At 34.8% G+C, this 17,500-nt stretch overlaps 1 long non-coding RNA gene across 1 annotated transcript; it reads left to right on the top strand.

The window, feature by feature from the left end:
• The first annotated feature begins 1,036 nt into the window (after nt 1-1,036).
• On the top strand, nt 1,037-4,289 carry LOC149133989 (uncharacterized). Its single transcript, XR_016243056.1, has 3 exons — nt 1,037-1,176; nt 2,045-2,106; nt 3,777-4,289. It is a non-coding gene; the product is annotated as an uncharacterized LOC149133989 (long non-coding RNA).
• The last annotated feature ends 13,211 nt before the right edge of the window (nt 4,290-17,500 follow it).

Below are 17,500 nucleotides of genomic sequence, written 5' to 3'. Positions count from 1 at the left end.
ATATATATATATATATATCTATATATATATATATATACACACATATATATATACACCCATGCACATATACATCCACGCACACATATACATTTATATATATATACGCACAGTCACACACACACACACACACACAAATATATATATATATATATATATATATATATATATATATATATATATATATATATATATATATATATATACATATACATACTCATACACAGCTATACATCCACACAGATACCCATATTATCTACATCAGCATGTATATATATATGCATACAACCCATACAGCTATATATATATATATATATACACTCGCTTATACATATCTAGATATAAATCCGTTCAGATATATGCACCGTCATATCAACAGAAAGACTTTCACATATAAGTATGCATACATCTTCCCATATATAAACAAATTATTAAATATCTATAGCCAGATATACACATATTCATGTACACACACACACACACACACACACACACACACACACACACACACACGAGTGGGACATTTTGAGTCTGTGCTTCTTGGATTAGTACTGACAGAGTTAAACAAGAAACACAAGGCCAAGAATATGATTTCGTTGATTAGTTGACCCCAGTTCATGACTGGGACATTATTGTATTATATTTACTGGTATGAAAAATGAAACCAAATTTCAGCAAAATTTAAATTCGCAAAATGAAAAGGGAGTGAGAAAATAGCGCAAAGTACTTTGTCCACCGCTAATGATTCTAGCAATCTTACCGCCTTTACAACAAAATTATAATAAAAGAGAAACCACTTTAATCCGTTTAGGAATAGGAATGCGGACATTGACAGTGATTAATCAAATCCGTGTTTTTTAGGTGACTATGAAATTCTATTGTGAAAAGGATGTTCCAATAAAGTTAAAAACATTTTAAATACAATTGAAAAACATATTTACCAGAATCAAAACAATAGAATTTATCATTGACCCCATTATTACCTTGTTTATAATCTCTTACTCATATCATAACAGGATATAAAATATTACGGTTGTGTTCGGCCCTGAATTGAAAACGTATTTCCAAGTTTATATAAATACAGGTGGATAGTTTCTGCAGCAATACAGTCCTTCGTTCGGTGAAGACCATATCGCAGCACCTTTAGCGCTTCGTTCTACGCTTTCAGTGAATTGACAGGTACGTTTTATTTAATACGACTAATGTGTATACGTTTTATTTAATACGACTAATGTGTAATACGACTAATGTGTATTTCTTCTACAAGAATGTTGTTCACAGTGACTTCGAAGTTTCGACCAGCTAACCCATCGTCGAACTGCGATGCATTTGAGTGAGTCTTGCCTTCACATAGTCTCTGTTGAATTGAAATTATCTCTGGATGTGTCGGTTTGTGTGAGGTGATAATTAGGTTCCTACTGTCTGTTTTGGGGAAATATTTTTATTGATGAAATTTGGGGTTATGTTATTACTTAGAACTTATTCAGGCATGTAGAACTTTATACCTTTGACCTTTGTATTGCCAAAGCAAAAGGAATAAATCCAACAATACCAAAAGAAACAAAAGTACTGTCATACCTTGTGGCTACCTGACAAAAGATAAACACCTACAGGCTTGGAAAAAAACTTAAATTTGCGTAGTACTATGTACAAGAAGTCTAGAATAAAATGTTACGGTTACTACTCTTGAGGAAGCATCAGGTTGGCAGAATCATAAGTAACCAGACAGAATACTAAACTGTATTTTTTTCTGGCATCACGTACTGAGTTCAAATTCCGCTGAGGTCGACTTTGACTTTCATTCTTTCGGAGTCGATAAAATATTCAGCACAGGGATCAATGTAATGAAGTTCACCTCTCACAAACATTCAGATCTTATGCCTATAATAGAAATGATTATTACAGCTGGAGCAAACCAAGCCTGGTTTGGGATAATCTGCGATAACAACAACAACATTAAACATAAACTAATAATTGGAGCGTTTTTTTCTTTATTATTTTGATGTAGTAAGAAAATATTTACTGTGATCGCTATTATTTTCTATAGATAACCAATAATGAAGACCACTATATCTCTTTTGTTTGCTATGCTTTGCCTGTTTGCAGTTGGTGAGTATGAATACACCATTTAGCTTTATATAACGCAGTATTGGATATTACTATGAAGGAATAATTGTTTGGATATACATAATTTATACTTCCAAACAACAATGTATACATGTACATACATACGTACATACATATAAACATACATACATAGGCGCACATATATCCACGCTCACATAGATATATATATATATATATATATATATATATATATATATATATATATATATATATATATATATATATATATATATATATATATATATATATATATATATATTATATATATATATTTCTGTGCTCCTTTCTGTTGAAGAGCGTAGGCTCGAAACGTTAAAGACTTTCTCTATTCCCGAGCGTTATACTAATACATCCATTTGTTGTTTACACCACCTGTCTTCGTCTGTTGTTTTTTTTCGTAAATTCTCATATATATATATATATATATATATATATATATATATATATATATATGTATGTATGTAAGAATATATATATATATATATATATATATATATATATATATAATTATGTATGTATATATATATATATATATATATATATATATATATATATATATATATATATATATATATATATATATGTATAAATCTCACTGTCTCTTTCTCACTCTCTCTATGTATCTATCTATCTATCTATCTATCTATCTATCTATCTATCTATCTATCTATCTATCTATCTATCTATCTAAGCCATCGGTTAGCTATGCTAGGAGACACTTGACCGAGATACTGTACACTAGGAGTGAACCCAAAACCACGCTAATGTAAAAAATATGCTGCTCACTTGCTCAACTTATGTGTTTTGCTCTCTCGCTGTCGAACAGCACTTTGGATGTTAAAACACCTGAAAGTCATAAACAAGCGAGACAACTAGCTTCCAATTCCATTTATGAGTACCGGATACAGATATTTTGCCATTTTTCTGGCGAAATGTCAAATCACCAGTCTATGACTATATACAAATACTGTAATAACCATTTTCTGGTATGCCATGATAATGCATACCTAAGATTAAATTCAATTACGAATCTGTCTTTACATATGTATTAATATTAGTTCTAAATTTTGGCTCAAGGCGTTGGAGTAAGTCAAGTACATCCAACCCAGTACTCATCGCTCTCAATGAATATTAACATTTATATAAATGTCATATAAAGGTGACCTAGGAAAATCGCTAGCATGTCGGTCACAAAGCTTAGCGGTATTTTAACCGTCTCTACGTTCTGTAAAGTAATTCCGTCGAGGTCCACTTTGCCTTTCATCCTTTCGGAGTCGATAAAACAGTACCACTTGAGCACTGGGGTCAATGTAATTGATTTACTTCTTCCCCCCGAAATTGCTGGCCTTGTGCCAATAATTGGAATCATTATGAATACAAATTAAAGGGGGTGAGCTGGCAGAATCGTTTGCATGTCGGGCTCAATGCTTAGTCACACTACATCAGTACTTGTGTTCTGAGTTCAAATTTCGCCGATGTCGATTTGCCTCTCATTACTTCGGGGTCGATAAAATAAGTAACATTTGAGCAGTGGAGTCGATCTAATCGACTTACCCTTCATTCGGAATTTCTAACTTTGCGCTAAAAAAACCGTAATCAGTATTTATACATCTGTTTTATTCATTCTAACCTTCCAACATTTCATATTTCAGCATATAATTGCTCTGCTGCTGCAAAGGTACCTGCAACAGTTGCTGCGGCACCTGCCGCTGTAGAAGCCGCCGCGCTAAAAGTTCCCGCAGCAGAGGCACACCTGGCAGCTGCTGCCGCAGACGCAGCCCCTGCTGATGTTGTTGCAGTAGCCCCGCACCGGGTATAAAATGAAAGAATGGCCGAATTCTCATGCGAGCGATCAAGTAGCATATTTTCTTGCGCCATCACTTTTACGCCAGCTACTAAAACATCGCAAACATAGTCCCCCATTATGATAACGATAAAGAAATAAGTAGACAAAAACACCTACTCCCACATACTATTGTTTAATAAATCAATATATCAATAAGTGTAACTACAATAACAATATTCGATTAGTAATTGAGTTTGATGGAATATTCTGGAATTGGAATCAACTATATTTCAATAACGTCAATGATGTTTAAGTATTAATTCCAAGACATTTGTAAAGAGTAAATTTTATTGAAATAAACATGAATTATTTTATCATATCTTTCTGTTGTCTTCGTTATTGCTCTCTAAACAAATTTATCACAAAATAAAGTACTTCATAAAGGTTTATTTGTTTCAGTCATTGGACTGCAGCCATCCTGGGCTGCCACCTTGAAATGTTTTAGTCAAACAAGTCTACCTCAATACACGAAAAATGCACGGACGCACACACACACACACACACACACACACACACACACACACAAACACACACACAAACACACACACACACACACACACACACACACACACGTACATATATAATATATGATATAGTATATATATATATATATATATATATATATATATATATATATATATATATATATATATATAGTAGGGCTTCATTCAGTTTCGCTCAACCAAACTCACTCTCCAGACTTTGGTTAACCTGGGGCTGCAGAAGAACACATTTGACCAAAGTGTCACGCTTTGGGATTTAGTCCAAAACCATGTGGTAAGGAAGCAATGTTCTTACCATACAGCTATGCCTCCCTCCATTATGTATATCAATAAAAAAGGAAATGAAATTAGTATCTAATTGATTTAGCATCATGAAAACTATCTCAACCGTGCGGCGATGAAGAAGAGACGAATGGCACTAGCAGTCACAGTGGACGACGCAACTATGGTTGTTCTGAACTCTATGGTAAATGAGGTGATCGGTGTCAAGCTAAAGGAATACGAAGTGGTAAGGTGTGATGGCAAGCGTTAACGAGAGCGAGCGGTTGGTTTCATAAGTTGAAGTTTGGAACGGCGAGTTCATGTTGGTCAACATTGAGGGTCATGGATCTACAATCCAGTTGAGGTGCCTGGGTTTTGGTTCAAGCTAAACCACTAGATTGATAAGAAATAAGACATTTTTATGAGAAGTGTGACTCAACCAAATAAGAGTTGAGAGGAAGAGGAAGTTATGTTTGAAATATCAAGTACAGATGGTCACTCTTTGTCAGACATATCTTGGCATAGCACATTTTTTCGATGGGGCTGCCGTCCTAGCTCAAGCGACAACTAGGATTGAGCACCTGGTATCTAACATTTTGTTAGCTGCTCACAGTTCTATACAAGTGTGAAAATGCAGTCGGTGTACGTTAACAGGTCTTGAGGCTTTGCACGACTTTGAGACTCGTGCAGTCCGATGAAATCATATTGTACGCACTCAGGCGAGTTGTTAATCTGATACTTGTGCACACATTGCCCAAGCATATACATATATACATACATAAGTACACACATATACACATACATGCATAAATACATACATGTCTGTCTATCTATCAATCTATCTATCTATCTATCTATCTATCTATCTATCTATCTATCTATCTATCTATCTATCTATCTATCTATCAGTCTCTCTCTCTCTCTTTATATATATATATATATATATATATACACACACCAGAGTAAGCACATAAATGTGCAACAAGGTGGAAAAAAGAGTACTCAAATACCAGAGGTAGAGTAATATGCTTTATTTAAAAGCAACAGAAATATAACAAAAAAACTGTTACTCGGAGTTTCACGTTCCCATTCATCGGACAGTTTTAGTATCAAAGAAGAAAGATTTCCATCTCAATCTTCGAACAAACACTTCTGTTTTCTCTATAAGACTTTTAAGATATTGCTCCTGTGCAGGGATAGATATATTTTTTGGAGAAAACTCCAATGGGTAAAGTTCCATCTTTTTCAGCTGTATCTTCCTACTTGTGTAGACTCCTTGAAATCAGTTTGCAATTTCACTTTTGGATTTGTACCGCATTATACATGATTTACTTGGCATTGCAAGAATATTGTATAGATCCCTACGTCTTTTTAAAAAAAGCCTTCGACTGTTATATGCATAGTTTTCTTGTTTATATTTTGCTTTATTTTACTTTATTTATTCTCAAACGCCTGATAATGGTAATAAATAGCGTGATCAGGATAAACTATCCATACATTGCAGAAAAATACGTTACCGGCCTGGCCGGTAGCATTATCACGCGTTTGAGAATAAAATTTTTTTATTTCTCTATCTTTCAATACATCTCAACGCTTCTAAAACAAACTTTGTTTACTTTCATCGTAAGTTGAATTTATATATATATATATATATATATATATATATATATATATATATATATATATATACACACATATATACAAACACACATACATATACAAACACATATACATATACATGTATATATATATATACATACTTACATATATATATATATATATATATATATATATATATATATATATACATATATATATATATATATATATATATATATATATATATATATATATATATATATATATATATATATATATATGTGTGTGTGTGTAAGTACGTATATATATATATATATATATATATATATATATATATATATATGTAAGTATGTATATATATATATATATATATATATATATATATATATATATATTTTTATGCACGCATATACACACTTATACATAAATACATCAATACACATATATATATACACTGGCACTCCATTCTTATGACTTTCCCTCCTCCTTTACCTCAGTCTGTTCCTTTCCTTTTTTTCTCTCCTTCTTGTCCCTCCTTAATTTTTCAATCCCTCTACCCAATACCTCCCTCCTCTCCATCCACGTGACCGGTGTTCCAGCAAACCTTTCTTAGTTCGACTACCATCCCTGTAGCATCTCTTTTATTTCTTCCCATCACCTTCAGCTTCTCTGTTCCTGACGTAAGAGTTCACTTCCACACACGTCAGCTTAATTTAATTCGTCCTTAGTCGAAAGACACCTGTTGTTAATGTCCTGTTGTTTGTATTGTAATTGTGTACCAATTCTCCGTTTTTTTTTTCGTCCTTGTTTTCGTATACATTCGCTTGCTTTCTTCCAAAGAATCTAGTGCTCTTAGCTTAGATTTCCTTGGGGCCGGCCAGATTAGAGCAGTCACGAGATTAACCGGCCGAAGATGATCGATCTGCTTCTCGACTGAAGACTGAAAGCTCGGAATGCCCCGTCCTTATTTTTTCCCGTCCCTCTTTGTATCACCTACTGTCCCAATGTTTTATTGTCGCCTGTTACGTTCTTGTTCCAATTTTTGTTTTGATTTTATATATATATATATATATATATCAATATATACATTTATATATTTTAAATGAGATAAATGCACTATATCCTCATATATATAGCACATTATTCATTCACTCTCTCTCACACACACACATCTATATAAACATATCAATACACATACACAAAGGTAAAACGAAGGTAACTCTATATAGACATATAAAAATAAAGTCTATAGACACTTCAAATCAAAGTAATATCAATATAAATGAAATACCCCAAATAAGAATAACGAGCTGAACAATCAATTATACGTGATAAATATTCTATATCTACTTTTATATACATATTATGGGCAGCTATGTGGGTACATATATACATATACCCATATACAAACACATATACATACATACCCATAGACACGCATATACATACATACATACATACATACACACACACACACACACACACACATATATATATATATATATATCTATATATATATATATATACACACATATATATATACACCCATGCACATATACATCCACGCACACATATACATTTATATATATATACGCACAGTCACACACACACACACACACACAAATATATATATATATATATATATATATATATACATATACATACTCATACACAGCTATACATCCACACAGATACCCATATTATCTACATCAGCATGTATATATATATGCATACAACCCATACAGCTATATATATATATATATATACACTCGCTTATACATATCTAGATATAAATCCGTTCAGATATATGCACCGTCATATCAACACAAAGACTTTCACATATAAGTATGCATACATCTTCCCATATATAAACAAATTATTAAATATCTATAGCCAGATATACACATATTCATGTACACACACACACACACACACACACACACACACACACACACACACACACACACACACACGAGTGGGACATTTTGAGTCTGTGCTTCTTGGATTAGTACTGACAGAGTTAAACAAGAAACACAAGGCCAAGAATATGATTTCGTTGATTAGTTTGACCCCAGTTCATGACTGGGACATTATTGTATTATATTTACTGGTATGAAAAATGAAACCAAATTTCAGCAAAATTTAAATTCGCAAAATGAAAAGGGAGTGAGAAAATAGCGCAAAGTACTTTGTCCACCGCTAATGATTCTAGCAATCTTACCGCCTTTACAACAAAATTATAATAAAAGAGAAACCACTTTAATCCGTTTAGGAATAGGAATGCGGACATTGACAGTGATTAATCAAATCCGTGTTCGAGGTTTATTTTGCTGACTAAGAAATTCTATTGTGAAAAAGATGTTCTAATAAAATAAAAACGTATTTACCAGAATCATAACAAAAGAATTTATTATTCACCTCATTCTTCTTTATAATCTCTTACTCATATTATAACAGGATATAAAATATGACGGCTCTGTTCGGCCCTGAATTGAAATGGTATTTCGAAGTTTGTATAAATACAGGTGTAATACAGTCCTTCGTTCGGTGAAGTCCATATGGCAGCACCTTTAGCGCTTCGTTCTACGCTTTCAGTGAATTGACAGGTACGTTTTATTTAATACGACTAATGTGTTTTAGTATCTTGACTTCCTACATTAATAGGTGGTGGTCGTTTTTGTCAAGAGAGTTAGACAAAACAGTTGATGGTTTTTAGTTAATTTTATTACAAACTTTGTTCCTATTTTGAAGTGGTGTAAATTTCGTCTATCATCTTCCAAGGATCAATGAAATAAGTACGAATAATAGACTCAGACACGTGCACGCGAACGCACACATACACACACACAAACATACACAAGCACACACACACGCAAACACACACATGCACACACATCGACATGCAAACTCACATACACAAATGCAAACTCACATACACACATGCAAACTCACATACACAAACGCACACACACAGACGCACATACACGCAAACACACACGCAGACGCAAACACACGTGCGCACACACTTATATATTTTGATATATATCATGTGTGCATGTCTTGTGTGTGTGTGTGTGTGTATGTATGTACGTATGTGCGCGCGCGTTTGTGTGTGTACACAGCACACACACATTATTCTTCTACAAGGATGTTGTTCACAGTGACTTCGAAGTTTCGACCAACTAACCCAGCGTCTATCTGCGATGCATTTGTATAGTCACCAGCAGATGACAACGTTTCTCTAAAAGAAATGGAGTAACTTTCAAAATGCAAAGACCTGGAAATAGAGGTAACTCGAATGTGGAATCTAAAAACAGAAACAATTCCTATCATAGTAGGTGCCTTAGGTTTAATAAAAAAATATTCAGACAAATACATAACAAAAACACCAGGACTTACAAATATATATAACATACAGAAAATTGCACTACTGGGCACTGCACACATCCTACGCAAAACACTTTCAATACAGTAACCATAAGAGTATCACAGCAAACCACAGCACATACCCAAGGTACACAGAGCTGCACTCGGTAGTGAAGTGAAAGCACGTTATAAAAATAAAACTACTGAACAATAATAATAATAATAATAATAATAATAATAATAATAATAATAATAATAATAATAATAATAATAATAATAATAATAATAAATGCCCGGATGCAGTACCAGGCAGTGACTCTCATAGCTTCTGATCTTAATTGATTGGAAGTGTTATCATGAACATTGTTTTGTCTTGGTATAAAAGATGGGCTACAGCAAATATTCTGCTTAATATCACAGATTTGCTTGTCAGTTGTTTGACCTTAACCAGTTGAGCATGTCCCTTGGTGGCTGACGATATGTGCATCTCTGATCATAAGCAGAAGTAGTGGGGGAGCATCATAGCCATGTGTTGAGAGGAATTCTTTGGGGTTTGAATAATTCACCTTTGGAAACATGGGTGTTTTGCTCAACATCCTTAAAGAAACCTTATTCAGAGACCTTTTGAGCGGGATGGGCCACTCGACCTGAAGAAAATTCTAACTGGGCCCCTACCTGCGAGGTCATGCGCTGTTTATCTTGATATGAGATCACCATGTCACGCACATGTGGTTGTGATACATGTGCCTGGTGTACCCTTATCAGACGGGCAGTTATGATGGGTATAATGGGCTTCGTATATTTTACCCCAGTGTCACTTTGCTGGCATTCACTGCTCTCTCACTCAATAATAATAATAATAATAATAATAATAATAATAATAATAATAATAATAATAATAATAATAATAATAATAATAATAATAATGTGTTAGCCATAAATTCCTTAGCAGTTCCAGTTGTTCTTTATAGCTTCAATGTGCTTAACTGGAATACCAGTGAAATAGTCAAAATTGATAGAAAAATCCGCAAGCTACTGACTTGTAATAAGATGCACCATCCAAAGGCAGACGTGGATCGTCTTTACCTTCCCAAAGCTCAGGGAGGTCGAGGCTTGATTCAGCTTGAACTTACGTACAAAACCACCACAATCGGACTGGCCAAATACCTTAAAACAACCAACGATTGGATGTTGAAACTTGTTGAAAAATATGAAAGACCGAAAAAACTTCACTCTATTCTGAAAGAGAGCAAAAAATTCACTACTGATCTCTTAGATACCTACCAGATTGACCAAGTTGAAGGAAATTCGCCAACTGCTGCTGCAAAGAAAATAGAATTAATTGCAAAGACAAAAGCACAGGAATTTTATTTTATCAACTTCAGAAGAATGTGTTATTGAACCAGATGACGGTTTTGGCTGAACACTCATAAAAGACATGATAGGATTTGGACTCAGAACTCAGAGAAACGGAACGAATATTGCAAGAGCATCTAGTCCAACGTTCTTACATTTCCGATAATACACGACCCGGGATTAGTTGTTTTTTTTATCGATCCCAAAATAAAAGGTAAGGTTGACTACAGCAGGATTCAAACTCAGAATGTAGGGAATCGGAACAAATACCGTGAGGCATTATATCCGAAGCTTTAACGACGTTACCAAATCGCTGCCTGAGAATAGCATTAAGATGGAAATGGAATTAGACTATAACTCGCATTTGAGATAAATATCATTTATTCGTTGGAACAAAAGTTTACAATAATTGGATATTGATAGGAAATTCTTCTATAAAAGTTTATAAACAGTCAAGTAACTTCTCTGATTAGCTGACTCCTTTATATAGCATCCAATTGTTTTTTTTACAGAAGAGCCAATCAGAGAAGTTGGTTACAATGAGAAGAAAATGTTTGTTGTTTCAGTTGATTTAATGAAAATTTTTTGTAGAATATTTAAAAGATGACAGAATATCAATCACAGCAACACTTTAACAATATTATACTGACCATATTAAATATACCAACCATGCTATTTATGCGACACCAACCACGTTATGGAAGATATCACACTGTACACTCTGACACCCGCTAGAACATTAAACCTACCACACCAATCAGCCCCGCCTTGATCAATCGTACTCGTCACAAGTCATCAAGGATGTCACATCAGGTAGCCAAACTAGTTACATGGAATTAATAAGGGGGTTCCAATGTAGACGTTCGACCGCTGAAGATAACAGCTAAATTTCCTTCAAACAACACACTACTATTTGAGACGGTTGAAGACGCATCTGATGACAGAAGGGATTAAGCAACAACATATCCCGTTAATCATTATACATCAATTGTATACCAGTAAGCAGAGACCTATTTCAATTTGTTGTTCAAAGTTGTTGTTGACAGAGAGATACCTAATTAAATAATGTGTCGCTTGCTGTATAGTAATGAATTACAAGGATTTTGCAGTTATCTCCCTTGCTTCTGTTAACATACATTATCATTAGCATTGATAATTCTTTTCATTACAGTGTTATACATTCGTCAGAGGATCTCGATAACTGGTTGGAGACCTGGTCTGAATGATTCCAACAGAATGTACGCCGCTAATGACACTCAAGGACCAGACAGTGGTATTAAACCAGATGACATTTAATATGCCACAGTTAATCCATCCGATGGCTTCCAAACAGTTTCGACCTGAAAACTTTATTCACAAGGTTTTGGTCAACCTGAGACCATGACAGCAAACACTTTCCGTAGGTATTGCGTATTTGTATCGAACCTGAATCGATACATCTGCGAAGTGAACCTTTTAACTGCGCAGCAATAATTGTGTCCGTAAAATTAAACATTTTTCTTTTGGACCGCTACATTGAATATGTTATCTTCTAACACACATTTACATTACATGTATACGGGGCTTTTTACTATTTAAAGAGCGCTCACTTTATCAGATAATATGAGAATCAATTTCGTTTGTTTGAAACAAAATTAACAATAACTACAATATCAGCATCAAAGACCGCGTGATAATCAAGTTCATATGAGTGATAATGTTTTATTTTGTGTAGACAGGGAGCCAATGTTTTTCTTTCATTTTTAGTAAAAATAATTGACTACAATGAATGCCAATTTATTCCTAGTACGATTTTCCACTAACAATAGATTATTTTTTCTTTCTTTCTTTCAGCTCTTTCGAAATATTTAAAAGTAAAGATAGGGTATGAATATTCAGTAAGATGCTCCTTTCGATGTTTGTTTTTCTCTCATACATATTAACTGCCATATTATACAGAATATCTTTTGATAGGTAAGAGATATAATCAATTGTGTCCACCTCATATGTGTATAATTTATACGTGTTAATGAAAGAGTCGCCTCCGTGCAGTCTACTGACATGCTAAATATAGTAACCAAATCTGCTCATGTCACACCAGAAACGAAGGCGTTTGCGTCGATTTAAAACGTGCTCAAGGCACAGATGGATTTAGCCCTATTTGACAATCGTTTCACTTGCTCAATCCTACATGACCTCTTATACATAAGTAAGACATGGGAAATTACGAAGAAGGAAGATCATTCACTTGATACAACACAGGTGATCATGGAAAGCGCCGTACTAGTGATTTTATTGCGGAGCATATCCGAAACGAGATAAATCGTGAGGGGAGTAAAATGAGCGATGTGACTGAGAAACACTAAAAACACAAGCTCCCGAATTCCGTGGGGCCAGACGTACAGCAAAGGCAACAGACAGCAAGTGGGTCCGTGCAGTTGTCGAGTGATATCCAAGAGATCAGAAGACACGTCTCGGGAGATCTCTAAGGCCATGGAAAGATGATACTGTAAAAACTTCGAGCCTATTGGAAGAGAAGGGCGCAATCGAAGGAAGAATGGAAGCGCATTGTGACCAGAGATGAATGAAGTCATCTGGCTGTCTATTGGATGTAGAAATATTTGTCTGTCTGTCTGTCTGTCTGTCTGTCTGTCTATCTATCTATCTATCTATCTATCTATCTATCTATCTATCTATGTCTGTTGGTCTGTCCCCACCTCTCTCTCTATATGTGTGTGTGTGTGTGTGTGTGTGTGTGTGTGTGTGTGTGTGTGTGTGTGTGTGTGTGTGTGTGTGTGTGTGTACTTGGCTGATGTTCAGGTTTAACTACTACAGATTGATTGTCAGTGTGGAAGATATGAGCAATGAGTGGATTTTAGAGTGGTTCGCTTCTGAAAAGGAAGAAACGAAACATTTTCTGGTTGGTGGTGTTTAGCATCAGATCAAAATATATTGAGCAAAACTGTGAATAAAGACGCCACAGACTTGACCAAAATGTTCAATTCTCATACATAGGGACTCAATGATTATATATTTTGATTGTCTTTCTTATTTTAATATAATACATAGCTTTAAAAAAATTTCGATTCTTTGGAGATTACAAATTGATATTGAGTTTTACCAATCAGTTTTACCAATTGGTTTCGCCAATCAGTTTTGCCAATCAGTTTTGCTACTCAATTTTACCAATCAGTTTTATCAATCCAATTTAATTTGTTTTCTAGCATTGTAATTATGCCAACGTTATTTAATATGTCTTTTGTTTTTTTGGAAAAGTATTCGAGAAAGATTTGGTTGATACTTATAGCAGATCGAGTAGTACATTAGAGGGCACCACAAAATGTTTAGCACCAGGGGGAATCTTATAACTGAAAAAGAACAACATCACTAATAAAAAGACCCAATGGAAATGATAAAAGTGAATATAAGCAATATGCGGCTGCAGAGTAAAAAGTTGGTATTATTTTATCGTTGCTCGAAGAGACAGAGGCCAGAAATTACACTCTTTGTCCTAAGTTAGGCAATATTCACATTATAAGACGACAATAGCTAACGTGTTTTACATTTTGACATAATTCCACTAAGACAGAAGACAGGTTTTGACGCAAAGTTTGATAATACAACTGAAAAGATAACAATATATTAAAACCTCTAAGATTCTGCTACCTTCTATTGATAATGACCAACATATATATATATATATATATATATATATATGTATGTATGTATGTATGTATGCCTTTGTATACAGTCAATTCGAGGGTGTTAGATCCACTTTAGGGATTAAATAACCCCCAAAATTCCACTGGTTAATCACTATTATATAAGGAGAAAGTCTCGATGATATATTAGGGATTATTATTGTAATACATATTATTAATATTGAAAGAAAGAAAATGGAGAAATATGGATGTATAAATAATTTATTTGTATGATATAAAATTGTTGAAATTTTTTATATACTAACAATACAAATAAATTACAAGTTGTAGAGCTCTAAAAGAAATGGCAGATGCGAAAAACCTACATATATGTTTCGATTCATGCTCTTAGGTGATACGTAATTCTAAGCATTTGGTCATATGCTAAAAATAGGTATCATTTTCAACTATATAGGACAGAATCTCGTCAGTGTTTTAAGAACTTATAGAACAAAGGTTAACATATTTCTTGAAAGGACGCATACAAAAAACTCTTAAAAAGCTATTAAAAACCTGATGAGATTCTGCCCCATATAGTTGAAAATGATACCAATTCTTAGCATATGACCAAATGCTTAGAATTACGTATCACATAGGGGCATGAATCGAAACACATATGTAGGTTTTTCGCATCTGCCATTTCTTTTAGAATTGTACAACTTATTTGTGTTGTTATTACAAAAAAATTCAATATCTTTCTATCATACAAATAAATTGTTTATACATCAATATTTCTCCTCTTTCTTGCTTTCAATATGCGTATATATATATATATATATATATATATATATATATATATATATATATATATATATATACATCATACGCATACATATACAAACACATATCAAATATTAAATTTTATTAAAAGAAATTGTGTTGCAGTGTATTTATGTGTTGTGATTCTGAATTGTGTAGGGGACATTTGGCCCGTGGTCCTAGCTTTGGCTGAATTTTGAAGCCAATATTGAGCTCGTGTGGGCAATGCTGGTGGTATATTGTCCACATCGTACAAATGATGTATCGCTCACGGCGGCGCTGGAAAGAATAGAATTTCAATGTTTTAAGGCGGTCCCAATAATTGAGATCAGTCATCCCCTTAGTGAATGATCACCGGAGTGATTCAATTTTCGAAATGTTTTGTTTTGTATGGGTAGACCACAGCAGGTAGCAGTATTCAAGGTGTGGCCGTACAAAGGAGGAGAAAAGAGGAATGATGACACTGACACCTTGTTGTCTGGACCGGAAAGATCCAGGAGCTCATCATACGAGCTATATCGAGCTTATTGTTGATGTGGGTACTCCAGCTGAGACTGTTATCAACAACTACTCTCAGGTCTCTGATATTATTAGATGCTGTAAGTGGTTCCCCTGAAGGAAGTGAGTATGGCTGTTTTAGCATAGTCTTTCTTCCAAAATGCCTCAGCTCAAATTTTCCCTCTTTAGTTGCATTTTGTTTTTGCCTACCCATTGACTCACAGCATGTAAATCAGACTGGAGTTCAGTTCGGTCTTCTTCTTCGTTGATAGTTTTTTGGAGCTTAGAGTCATCAGCGAATGTATATATACATCTTTCTCTGTCTGTCTGTCTGTCTGTCTCTGTCTTTCTCTCTCCCTCCCTCTTAAGAATAACTACACATGGAATAATGTGGTCAAATGGACCATGACAAGGAAAAGTAAAGGATGATCACAACAGGAATGCGTTTGATCATAAGCCTACTGGATCAAGACTGACCTAGGGATAAACAACAGCTAAAGTTGATTAAATTCTTGGCTCAAGTATCTTAAGCAGTGTCTGTTTCTTTACTGGAACTCGTGTATACTCTTTTACTTGTTTCAGTCATTTGACTGCGGCCATGCTGGAGCACCGCCTTTAGTCGAGCAAATCGACCCCAGGACTTATTCTTTGTAAGCTTAGTACTTATTCTATCGGTCTTTTTTGCCGAACCGCTAAGTTACGGGGACGTAAACACACCAACATCGGTTGTCAAGCGAAGTTGGGGGGACAAACACAGACACACAAACATACACACACACACACACACACACACACACACACACACACACACACACACACACACACACACACACACACACATATATATATATATATAAACATATATACGACAAGCTTCTTTCAGTTTCCGTCTACCAAATCCACTCACAAGGCTTTGGTCGGCCCGAGGCTATAGTAGAAGACACTTGCCCAAGGTACCACGCAGTGGGACTGAACCCAGAACCATGTGGTTGGTAAGCAAGCTACTTACCACACAGCCGGTGCAACTTTATAGTTCCGAGTTCAATCCTGTAGTGTAGCACTTTAATCAACTGTTTTCTGTCATAGCACCAGGTTGATCAATGCCTTGTGAGTGATAATTTCGTTGAGAGAAACTACAGAAGTCTGTTATGCCCCTGCCTTTCTCATAATTCCTTTCTTGCGAGTTACTTGGTTACCCTGCCAGTGCTGGTGCCACGTAAAAAGCATCCAGTCCACACTGTGAAGTGATTGGCATTTGGAAGGGCATCCAGCTGTAAAAATCATGCCAAAACTTACCTCGCCTGTGCTAGCGCCACGTAAAAGGCACTGAGTCCACCCTGAAGAGTGGTTGGTGTTAGGAAGGACATCCAACCGTAAAAACACTGCCAAAACGGACACAGTAGCCTGGGGTTGTTTTCTACTTGGCCGGCTCCTGTCAACCGTCCTACTCATGCATGCATGGAAGACGGACATTAAACGATGACGATAATATGTATATATATATGTTC

This window comes from Octopus bimaculoides, chromosome 9 (genome assembly GCF_046866305.1).
Source record: "Octopus bimaculoides isolate indiv1 chromosome 9, ASM4686630v1, whole genome shotgun sequence".
Lineage (NCBI taxonomy): Eukaryota > Metazoa > Mollusca > Cephalopoda > Octopoda > Octopodidae > Octopus > Octopus bimaculoides.
Note: the sequence above shows the minus strand (reverse complement) of the source record. Positions and strands in the feature narration are given on the sequence as shown.